Source organism: Poromitra crassiceps (genome assembly GCF_964638095.1).
Source record: "Poromitra crassiceps genome assembly, chromosome: 16".
Classification (NCBI taxonomy): Eukaryota; Metazoa; Chordata; class Actinopteri; order Beryciformes; family Melamphaidae; genus Poromitra; species Poromitra crassiceps.
Genome location: NC_139645.1, coordinates 17,333,625 through 17,343,646, shown reverse-complemented (window position 1 = coordinate 17,343,646; position 10,022 = coordinate 17,333,625). Strand labels below are relative to the sequence as shown.

Genomic DNA, 10,022 nt, shown 5'->3' with positions numbered 1-10,022 from the left:
CTGCGCTGCTGTCATAGCGCTCGCTATCACTTCCGGCTCCAGCAGCGCAGAAGAAGACGAGTGTTTGTCGCTGATTCATTTTGAGGAAATGACACCGGGGTTTCAGTGAGGGATTAAACATGTTTATTAGTGGCGCTATTGTTTCAACACCATGCGCGGAGGTTCACACAACCCTTTTCGCTCCGTAAGTAGGCTACATTTGAAATTTCATTTGCGAAACTTTATTGAAATTTCACAAAATGGCGGACGCCTAGGACAATTACATATTTTGCCATTTTAGCTGTATAGAGCTTTGCATAATCATTTTATAATATGTCTGAAGAACATGTCGATATTCTCAACAGTTTAATCTTTCCTCTGTCATTATGCCTTTGCATTTCCTGCATTAACCTGCTACATTGTTAGCCTCGGTGGCTTCTAGTCAACTGCGCATGTTCACGACGTGAGCACTTGAATGCCAAGCATACAGTATCGTGTACACAACTTCCGGTCTCGTATTCACGGTAAACATGAGCCCAATTGAACGAAGCATCACAATTGTCTCAGTGATTTCACTAAAGCACTGTCCTATATCACTGATGACATCACAAGTCCTTCCCAAGCGATGGATTTATGACATCACTGATGATGTCACAATGTCTACTACAGTATGCATAGGTGACATCATCAGTTGACAGCGGGATGTTATCTATAAGTGACATGTGTATCAGTTTCACTGTGTTATTGGAAGTCTGGTGCCAAAGTCAAGAGCCGGAGGAGTTCTATATCACAGAGTTCTCATTCATCGCTGTCCCTGTGAAGAGTCAAGATGATGAAGAGAAACATCGGGCCTCAAAGCTTCATCAAAGCCAAACAGAAGAAGAGAGAGGCAGAGCCTCTAGCGAGCAGCTCAACTGAACAGATGAAAAGAGGAGATGATGGGGAGGACTGTGGAGTATCACAACCAGCCAGGAACTTAGATCCAGCTAGTCATTTACAACCAAGTGCTGGCAAGACTTCAGACTCTTCTGAACTTGAGACTAAAGATAGTGATGACTTGATGGAAACTAGTGAACCTCAGTCAGGTTTCGACTCACAGGAAAATACATTTCTTGGGGAAAAAGTTAGTTGCTCAGTTTGTCATAAGAGATTTGACAACAGGGGCACCACTCTGCTGAGACACATGAGAGTCCACACAGGAGAGGAGCCATTTAAATGTTTAGTCTGTGGTAAAAGTTTTTGTTATAAACACGTCTTGAAGGGCCATATGAGAGTCCACACAGGAGAGAAGCCATTTCTATGCTCAGTCTGTGGTCAAAGTTTCAATCAAAATATAAACTTGAAGACACACATGAGAGTCCACACAGGAGAGAAGCCATTTAAATGCTCAATCTGTGGTAAAGGTTTTAGTTTTCAAGATAACAAGAAGCAACACATGCGAGTCCACACAGGAGAGAAGCCATTTAAATGCCCAGTATGTGGTAAATGTTTTAATCAAAAAGGATATGTGAAGATGCACATGAGAGTCCACACAGGAGAGAAGCCATTTAAATGCTCGATCTGTGGTAAAGGTTTTAGTTTTCAAGATAACAAGAAGAAACACATGCGAGTCCACACAGGAGAAGCCATTTCTATGCTCAGTCTGTGCTCAAAGTTTCAATCAAAATGAAAGCTTGAAGACACACATGAGAGTCCACACAGGAGAGAAGCCATTTAAATGCCCAGTATGTGGTAAATGTTTTAATCAAAAAGGATATGTGAAGATGCACATGAGAGTCCACACAGGAGAGAAGCCATTTAAATGCTCGATCTGTGGTAAAGGTTTTAGTTTTCAAGATAACAAGAAGCAACACATGCGAGTCCACACAGGAGAGAAGCCATTTCTATGCTCAGTCTGTGCTCAAAGTTTCAATCAAAATGAAAGCATGAAGACACACATGAGAGTCCACACAGGAGAGAAGCCATTTAAATGTCCAGTCCGTGGTAAAAAATTTCATCTAAAAGGACATCTGAATAAACACATGAGAGTCCACACAGGAGAGAAACCATTTAAATGTCCAGTCTGTGGTAAAAGTTTTCATCTAAAAGGACATCTGAATAAAAATATGCTAGTCCACACAGGAGAGAAGCCATTTCTATGCTCAGTCTGTGCTCAAAGTTTCAATCAAAATGAAAGCTTGAAGACACACATGCAAGTCCACACAGGAGAGAACCCATTTAAATGCTCGATCTCTGGTTAAGGTTTTAGTTGTCAAGAAAACAAGAAGATACACATGCGAGTCCACACAGGAGAGAAGCCATTTAAATGCTCAGTCTGTAATCAAAGTTTTAGTCGAAATGCAACCCTGAAATCACACATGAGAGTCCACAAAGGAGAGAAGCCATTTAAAAAATAGAAAATAAGATTAAAAAAAAAAAAAAAAAAAAAAAAAGTGACATCAGTCATTTTCTTGGTATGTATGTTTTTGTCTTTTTCCCTTTCATGTGTCTGAGCTGTTTGTTTTGTTCATATGTTGTTGGAATGAAAATGAAAAATGCATAATAAAAAAAAAAAAAAAAAAATAGTGACATCAGTGATGTTACAATGTCCAGTTAACTGATGCCAACTGATGATGTCACTTATGCATAGACATTGTGACATCATCGGTGATGTCATAAATCCTAACATCCTGCTGATGTTATAAATTGCACGACCATTTAAATCTCCTCGCTGATTAACTAGGTTACACATATCTTCATTATTTTGTTCGCAATATGGCAAAAGCTGTCACGATCATCATTTTATCAGCAATTTTCTTGTCATCGAAGACAAACTGCCAAGAGGCAATCTTGCACATTTCAGATGGAAGTACAAGTACGGAGTAATGCATTGTTCACAATGGCTCCTGGACCCACCTTAACGATACTCTATACACTGCTGAGATCCACTGTGCTGTGTGACATGTCTGTGCTGAAAACAGCTGAGGCGCTCAGGGGCAAAGTGCTGCTGGTGATGAGAGGGCTCTGTGATTTCAGCCAGAAAGCGCTGGTCGCTCAGCACCTTGGGGCTACGGCTTTGCTCATTGCCAACAACACAACTTTGATCATTCCATCAGCCAAAGAGAGACAGAGTCAAGAGTATTAGTATTGAGTATTATTCAGTAGTATTAGTAGTCAGAGCCAAGGTCCACATTCCCCTGTCTCTCTTGAGGTACAAGGACGTCCTGGATGCACAGCAGGTGTTTGGTGAAGGAATGCACGCCAAGCTCTACGCACCACCTCACTCTAAAGATTGATCCAAGCATCGTAGTCATAATACTCATTTCCTTTTGCACAGTTGCGTTGGGAAGCTACTGGAGCGCGGCGTGTGAGAAAGACCAGCTGGGCAGTGGTACAGTGCGCGGAGGAAACATTGAAAGCATAGCAGACAGTGGAGACATTTCACTCAACACTACTCTTAAAGTGGTTATCATGGCAGCCCTGATGTGTGGGATGCTAGTGCTCATCTACTTCTACGATGTCCTTGTGTACGTCATTATGGCCACATTCTGCCTAAGCGCCACAGCGCTGTTTAGCCGTCTGGACGCAGTGATGGACAAGATGGGGTGTGGCACTGAGTTTCTCTATTGGAACGTGTCACTTCTCTGTGAGGTCTCTCGTACTGGCTGCAGTGTGCATTGCTGTAGCCGTGATGTGGGGAGCCAACAGGAATGAAGACGGATCTGGATTTTGAATGACCTCGGCATTGCATCCTGCCTCCACTTATTACGGAGCATACCGCACTGCGCCCACTTCACTAGAACACGTTATATTTGCGAGGGGTATTTACAGACCCCATCGCTGTATGTGGGTTTCTCTTATGAGCTTACATTTCATTTCATTTTATTTTGTCCAATATTCAAATATTCTAGAATTGCATGTTGTGTTAAAATAAATATTATTTCTAACACTTTTTAGCCTGATTTAATTGTAAAACAGTGTAAAAAGTTATGCAAAGGCTTCTGGGAAATGTAACCTGTGGAAGAGGGAAGTGGATGGAGTTCCCAGCATGCCCTGGGGTAGTGTGTTTTGTTTGTAGATTATTTTGTCAATGTTTGTCAATGTGTTTTGGAGGTTAAAATGATTTCTTGTTCTATTAGTTATCTGCAAAGTTATGTCGACTAATAGTGCTGTTCTGCATGCTAATACAAAGTTGAAATATTGGCACCATGAGTGATTCTGCTGTGCAGTTAAGTGACCTGTCTGATGGGACACAGGATCTGCTATTGAAGACGGAGAGGACTGATATGGTGGTTGACGCTGCAAAGAGATTTCTGGATGTGGTTGATGTATCTGGAGCAGAGATAGATAAAATACTGAGAGATGCATATGGTGTTATTTTGTTTATTTTAGTTCAATTAAGATCAGTTTAGGTTTAGTTCAGTAGATGGCGGTAATGCAACATTTTGGATGCCAACCGCCGTAAAACCGAACAGAAGAAGAAGGATCTGACATTAAAACGGAGTTGTTTTCTCTCTATACTTATCTTGCTAGTAAGCAAGAAACGAGTTAAGTGTTTGATTAGTAACTAATGTGATTACTGCACTTTAGGACAGTAGTGCCTTACACTACTCGTTACCGACAATTACAGTTACCCACAGCACTGGTTATAATCAATATAAGACCGGCTCAAATAAATACACGCGGCCATATAATTCATCGTCCATAATCTCGAGATCAGATATTATCAGCCAGCGGTGTTTAGCATGCTATAGTATTACCTACAGATCGACTGCTCTGAGCTCTGAAGTTCAGAGCGAACTCTGCCCTGTATAGAATTGGTGATGTCACCAGTGATATCATTCAAGCACTCAATGATGATCTCATCAGTGATGTCACCCAAGCAATTGTGATGTCATTGGTGAGTGATGTCATCAGTTCTACTGCTACTACTATGACCACTACACAACTACTACTACTACTACTAATATTACTACTTGTAGAAAAGGGTCCATAATGGCCCACCGTCAGGCCTGTTCTTGGGGCAGTCGACGCCCACGAGCCGGCGCGCCAGCGACGTAATGATGATGACATCATCAATGATGATGTCAGAGTTCACCTGTGAGGTCATCGGCGATGTCAGACATAACACCGATGATGTCATAGCTCCCTGAACGTTGTGACATCACAAATGCGGGGATATAAACAAGGTGTTCTGTGACGCTATACCCCTTCCGGTATTCTTACTTCCTACTCTACCTTCATAATGTCAACCATTAGCACGACCAAATCCGAACCCGAGCTGAATCCTGGCTATCTTACAACCAGCCAGGCCCTGGTGACCGACTGCCTTACACCCAGCCAGGTCACGAGTGGTATTTCAACCGCGTCCGAGGACCGACATCTCGGTCCCTATCTCCATCCCTGTGATTCTGACCGATCACAGCTCGTGAGCCCTCATCCACGATCCAGCACACTTCACGAGGCAAGCCCAAAAGCTTCGTCCCCAGCAAGCCCACAAGCTTCGCTACACTACTACTGACACTGCTGACTATTACTACTACTACTGCTGACAAAGGGTTTCTTTGGAATGCAATGCTAAAAACTTAAGTCCCAGTTCCTCAAAATCCATTGGGCTTCGGACCTGAAGGCCCCTAATGACATCATAAGTGGAATCACTAACATGCACTGATGTCATACCTCCTAGCAGGAGCAGTGATGTCACATATTGATGACATCAGTAGTGTCACGATACGTGAGATCATTAGGGAGCAATGGCTTCCCAAGCAGGGACATCTCAAACTGTAGCTGCATGTCACCACTGATGATATCACAATGTATATGACCTCATTAGCATATTGGAGAGCTGTGTGTGAAGTGACATCATCAGTCTCTATGACTTCTACATCCAGCTACCGTTTGGACATAAGTGACATAACTGATGACATCATCACTGATGACATCATCACTGATGACTGACGGCTGTGGCGTTTTACGTGCGATCGGGCTCAACGTTCAGGGGGTGTAAAAAGCACCCGTGCGGGTGACCTGGAGCTTGAATGGCCCCCTCATGTGGTATTGACGACTTGATATGTGGAATCTTTCTGAAAGCTTCAAGCTCACGACTTGTTATGTGCCTGTGACGTTTCACAAAATGGCAGACGCATTGGACAATTACATATTGCCATTTTAGCTATATAGAGCTTTTCATAGTCATTTTATAATATGTCTGAGGAACATGTTGATATTCCCAACAGTCTAATCTTTCCTCTGTCATTATGCCTCTGCATTTCCTGCATTAACTTCACTAGCTAGTGGTTTCTAGTGCTACATTGTTAAGCTTAATTTATACTTATTATAAAGTGTTGCTCAGCACATCGTCACAGACAAAAAATAAAGTGTCGCTCATGGTGTTGCATTTATACTTCAGAGGACGTTCGCCTCGGTTCAACGGTCACGTGACACTCGAACGCTATAAGCAGCTGCAGTCAGCCAAAGAGAGGGAAACCACCTCGGAGGCAAGATGTAACGTACTTGGATGCAGGCGCATATAAACAGCACACAATCACACAACTCACCTCCTCTCTCTCTGGGAAATTGGTCACGATGTTCTTTGTGATTTTCACGAAGTCATACATCAAAGACAGGCTGATAAAAAATAGCGGGAACACGTTCATTAATTTCAATCGAGCGAAAACTAGCGGGTGGACCCCAACCAAAACAAGGAAGTCAAGCACGTGCCGTCTATATAGCCAATCAGACTTGCGCGATACTATGACGTAGTCAGCGACACTAGACATTTCACCAGGTAGCAGATGTGACCAGTGGCCAACAGATGTTACAACCACGAACTATATGTATACAGGTGGGGAGCCAACCAGAACCATCAGACAGGACACCAGGAGCTGGATACACAATAATCTTTATTACAAAGTAGGAAAATATTAGAAACCCCAGCCCACAGTCCAGGTGTAGTAGGTCCCACAGTGTCCTCTGTCCGCTCGTGTTCCGAACACCTCCAAGGAAGCTACGGGGGAATAATGAGACAAGTCACTTGACTGGGCAGAGGCCCAGGCTCCCGAAGGAGATGGCAAAACCAGCTAGTGGTCAGAATTTGTCCAGAACAATGGCCAAAAAAAGAAAGGAAACAGCACTGCAAAATATCACTGCAAATTCACACGTGATTTAAGAACCTCTTGGGTATTTAGCTTTATGCTATGGAAAGTTGAAGGGGGCAATGCTCCGCGCTCCACAGTAATTGCACACGTGATTTTAACTTCTTCAAAAGCAATAGCACACTTTAGGCACTCCAACAAGGGACAACTATATCTGCCACAGCCGTTCAAGTGGCCGGAGGATGTGGGCTTTGTTTAGACGGGGCTGCAGTACAATAAAATGGCGCTCAAAAAGGTAGGCTACAGTGTCAAAGTACAAAATATAAAAACAATGTTCATCTGGTCAGACGTGTACACTAATAAAAGGTGGTAGGAAAAGGAGGACAACATGAAGGGCGAGGGCTGCAGGAAACATAAGAGGGGCACTTAGCTGTAAGAGGGGTGCGTCGTGACTACACCCCTCTACATTCCAACGATGCTTCCCCTCCAAGAAAGCCGTGTCGTGCAGTTCCTCTGGCCGTCAGACTGCTGTATGGTGGGTCTGGATACCGTGCGCCATCGGGAGTTTCACTACTCGTATTCGTAGCTCTGCCCGTCTCACAAGCGTCCCGTCAACCTCTGGTTTGGCTTCTCTTGCCCGGGACTGCGTTTGTTCCTGCGTCAGGTCTGCTTCACCGCACCTTGGCCAGCACCCTCCCCACTTCGACATCGAGGATCCCCCTGGTTCTCCACCACGTCTGCCTTCTCCCTCTGCTCTCACCTCCACGGCTGCCTTTAAAAGGGCGAGAAGAACGCCAGCCCACTGCAAAAACCCCAGTCTCCTAATCAGCCGCAGCTGTGTTCAATTAGGATTTTCCCACACCATTCAACCATTCACTCACTCGTCTCAACCCCTAAAGTTAATTTACAGGGACAAAGCATTTAAAAACTGGCCTGTGACACAGACACTGTTCCCAACACTTGAAAGTGTCGACTCAAGTCTTGATTTCTGTCGGCGACCGTTTCAAGTATCGGCAGACGAAGCATAAATTGGGTTTTAGCCTCGGTGGCTTCTAGTCAACTGCGCATGTTCCGACGTGAGCACTTGAATGCAAAGCATATCGTGTAGTCCCTACACAACTTCCGGTCTGTCACTAAAGCACTGTCCTATATCACTGATGACATCACAAGTCCTTCTTAAGCGATAGATTTATGACATCACTGATGATGTCACAATGTCTACTACAGTATGCATAGGTGACATCATCAGTTGACAGCGGAATGTTATCTATAAGTGACATGTGTATCAGTTTCACTGTGTTATTGGAAGTCTGGTGCCAAAGTCAAGAGCCGGAGGAGTTCTATATCACATTCATCGCTGTCCCTGTGAAGAGTCAAGATGATGAAGAGAAACATCGGGCCTCAAAGCTTCATCAAAGCCAAACAGAAGAAGAGAGAGGCAGAGCCTATAGCCAGCAGCTCAACTGAACAGATGAAAAGAGGAGATGATGGGGAGGACTGTGGAGTATCACAACCAGCCAGGAACTTAGATCCAGCTAGTCATTTACAACCAAGTGCTGGCAAGACTTCAGACTCTTCTGAACTTGAGACTAAAGATAGTGATGACTTGATGGAAACTATTGAACCTCAGTCAGGTTTCGACTCACAGGAAAATACATTTCTTGGGAAAAAAGTTAGTTGCTCAGTTTGTCATAAGAGATTTGACAACAGGGGCACCACTCTGCTGAGACACATGAGAGTCCACACAGGAGAGAAGCCATTTCTATGCTCAGTCTGTGGTCAAAGTTTCAATCAAAATATAAACTTGAAGACACACATGAGAGTCCACACAGGAGAGAAGCCATTTAAATGTCCAGTCTGTGGTAAAAGTTTTAGTCGAAATGCAACCCTGAAATCACACATGAGAGTCCACACAGGAGAGAAGCCATTCCTATGCTCACTCTATGCTCAAAGTTTCAATCAAAAAGAAAGCTTGAAGAAACACATGCGAGTCCACACAGGAGAGAAGCCATTTAAATGCTCGATCTGTGGTAAAGGTTTTAGTTGTCAAGCAAACAAGAAGCAACACATGCGAGTCCACACAGGAGAGAAGCCATTTAAATGCCCAGTCTGTGGTAAATGTTTTAATCAAAAAGGATATGTGAAGATGCACATGCGAGTCCACACAGGAGAGAAGCCATTTAAATGCCCAGTCTGTGGTAAATGTTTTAATCAAAAAGGATATGTGAAGATGCACATGCAAGTCCACACAGGAGAGAAGCCATTTAAATGCCCAGTCTGTGGTAAATGTTTTAATCAAGGATATGTGAAGATGCACATGCGAGTCCACACAGGAGAGAAGCCATTTCTATGCTCAGTCTGTGCTCAAAGTTTCACTCAAAATGAAAGCTTGAAGACACACATGCGAGTCCACACAGGAGAGAAGCCATTTAAATGCTCAGTCTGTAATCAAAGTTTTAGTCGAAATGCAACCCTGAAATCACACATGAGAGTCCACAAAGGAGAGAAGCCATTTAACCTTTGTACTCCCTAAGGAATCCTCGCCACAATGCCATTGGTCCATCTGATGAACCTTAATATTTATAATGTATTAATTTATGCATTTTTTTTTTATTTTTTTTATTGTTTATAATTCATTGGTAACTTAATCCCTAATACCTCATACCAAAATTTCATACCTATTAGAATTTTAACCCCTCAAATGCCAGTACAGTAAGTACAGTAAAAATAAAAAATACAGAAAAAAGACAAAAAGTGAATTATTTTCCTTCCCATAAAGTCAAACTGGATTTCTCCTGGGGGGATTATCATGGCTTGGGATATGTCAAAGATTGGCAGCAACATTGATTCTGATCCATCTTTAGTTTTTCAAGAAATGTACATTTGCAAAAGAAATAATCACTTTACCATTGGTCCATCTGATGAACCGTTATATTTATAATTCATTAGTTTATGAATATTATTATTATT

At 43.0% G+C, this 10,022-nt stretch overlaps 1 pseudogene across 1 annotated transcript; it reads left to right on the top strand.

Moving 5' to 3' along the window:
• The first annotated feature begins 2,857 nt into the window (after nucleotides 1-2,857).
• Nucleotides 2,858-7,877, top strand: LOC310791477 (signal peptide peptidase-like 2A; annotated as a pseudogene). The gene is made up of 3 exons: nucleotides 2,858-3,096; nucleotides 3,137-3,763; nucleotides 7,717-7,877. The product of its transcript is annotated as a signal peptide peptidase-like 2A (transcript).
• Nucleotides 7,878-10,022: the final 2,145 nt, after the last annotated feature.